The following is a 2,500-nucleotide window of genomic DNA, read 5'->3' as shown; positions in this document are numbered from 1 at the left end:
GGGCAAGCGCCCGCACCAGGGCCCAGCGTGTGCCGATGGTGCTGGGGGTAACCGCCCGGACCAGGGCCCAACGTGTGCCGATGGTGGTCGAGGGAACCGCCCGCACCAGGGCCCAGCGTGTGCCGATGGTGCTGGGGGCAAGCGCCCGCCCCAGGGCCCAGCGTGTGCCGATGGTTATCGGGGCAACCGGCCGCACCAGGGCCCAGGGTCTGCCGATGGTGCTCGAGGCAACCGCCCGCACCAAGGCTCAGCATGTGCCGATTGTGATCGAGGCAACAACCCACACCAAGGCCCAGCTTGTGCCGATGGCGGTCGAGGCAAGTGCCCGTACCGAAGGGCAGCCTATGCCGATGATGGTCGATGCATGTGCCATCACCATGCGCCATCATGTGCCATTGATGGTCGAGGCCTTGGCCGAAGTTCGATTTTGAGCCACGGTGCCCATGCTTGGCTCCAGCATGTGCTGGTGCCGCATTTTTTTCACTCGGGACAGCATCGCCGGAGCATCGCCGGAGCATCGCCGGAGTACCGCCGGAGAACCTGACCGGCGGCATTGGGGTTCCGGCGATTGGGAGGGGGGCCGGGGGGGTGTGCGCACATGATGTGCGATGGGTGCTGGTACTTGGCCTTGTGTTGGCCCCCTATCCCTCATCAAACCTCTGAGAATTCACACCCCCTTAAAGAGCATTTGAGATTTTACAGGTTTGCTACCAGTAGCCGTTAAAGTGTCTGAAATGGGGACACTTTTTTCAAACGGTCACAAAATCTTCTCTACTTCGAGTTTTTAGCTGAATTTTTTTGTGCATGCCAACAAAAATAGAAGGATCATGCCTACAAAATTTGGGGCCAAAAATCCTTATAAAAAAATTTTAAAAAATCCCGAACCGCAAAAAGTTTCGAAAATCATGAAAAATAGAAAACGAGTCATCTTCCAACGAAACTTCACGTGAAGGCTTAGGGGACCATTGTATGAATTTACAAGCCATAAAAATGGCATTGGCACGGCAGAAATTTGAAGATGTGCCTAAACCCACCAGGGCCCAGCGTGTGCCGATGGTGCTCGAGGCAACCGCCCGCACCAGGGCCCAGCGTGTGCCGAAGGTGCTCGAGGCAAGCGCCCGCACCAGGGCCCAGCGTGTGCCGACGGTGGTCGAGGCAACCGCCCGCACCAGGGCCGATAGTGTGCCGATGGTGCTCGAGGCAACCTGTCGCACCAGGGCCCAGCGTGTGCCGATGGTGATCGAGGCAACCTGCCGCACCAGGGCCCAGCGTGTGCCGATGCTGGTCGAGGCAAGCGCCCGCACCAGCGCCCAGCGTGTGCCGATGGTGCTCGAGGCAACCGACCGCACCAGGGCCCAGCGTGTGCCGATGGTGCTCGAGGCAACCTGCCGCACCAGGGCCCAGCGTGTGCCGATGGCGCTCGAGGCAAGCTCCCGCACCAGGGCCCAGCGTGTGCCGATGGTGCTCGAGGCAACCTGCCGCACCAGGGCCCAGCGTGTGCCGATGGTGCTCGAGGCAACCTGCCGCACCAGGGCCCAGCGTGTGCCGATGGTGCTCGAGGCAAGCGCCCGCACCAGGGACCAGCGTGTGCCGATGGTGGTCGAGGCAACCGCCCGCACCAGGGCCCAGCGTGTGCCGATGGTGGTCGAGGCAACCTGCCGCACCAGGGCCCAGCGTGTGCCGATGGTGCTCGAGGCAACCGACCGCACCAGGGCCGAGCGTGTGCCGATGGTGCTCGAGGCAAGCGCCCGCACCAGGGCCCAGCGTGTGCCGATGGTGGTCGAGGCAACCTGCCGCACCAGGGCCCAGCGTGTGCCGATGGTGGTCGAGGCAAGCGCCCGCACCAGGGCCCAGCGTGTGCCGATGGTGGTCGAGGCAAGCGCCCGCACCAGGGCCCAGCGTGTGCCGATGGTGGTCGAGGCAACCTGCCGCACCAGGGCACACGGCAACCTGCCGCACCAGGGCCCAGCGTGTGCCGATGGTGGTCGAGGCAAGCGCCCGCACCAGGGCCCAGCGTGTGCCGATGGTGGTCGAGGCAACCGCCCGCACCAGGGCCCAGCGTGTGCCGATGGTGGTCGAGGCAACCTGCCGCACCAGGGCCCAGCGTGTGCCGATGGTGCTCGAGGCAACCGACCGCACCAGGGCGGAGCGTGTGCCGATGGTGGTCGAGGCAACCGCCCGCACCAGGGCCCAGCGTGTGCCGATGGTGGTCGAGGCAACCTGCCGCACCAGGGCCCAGCGTGTGCCGATGGTGGTCGAGGCAACCGACCGCACCAGGGCCGAGCGTGTGCCGATGGTGCTCGAGGCAAGCTGCCGCACCAGGGCCCAGCGTGTGCCGATGGTGGTCGAGGCAACCGCCCGCACCAGGGCCCAGCGTGTGCCGATGGTGATCGAGGCAACCGACCGCACCAGGGCCCAGCGTGTGCCGATGGTGCTCGAGGCAACCTGCCGCACCAGGGCCCAGCGTGTGCCGATGGTGGTCGAGGCAAGCGCCCGCACC

Source organism: Durio zibethinus, unplaced genomic scaffold (genome assembly GCF_047325235.1).
Source record: "Durio zibethinus cultivar Kanyao isolate XHJ-2024 unplaced genomic scaffold, ASM4732523v1 HiC_scaffold_3, whole genome shotgun sequence".
NCBI classification, from domain to species: Eukaryota; Viridiplantae; Streptophyta; class Magnoliopsida; order Malvales; family Malvaceae; genus Durio; species Durio zibethinus.
Note: the sequence above shows the minus strand (reverse complement) of the source record.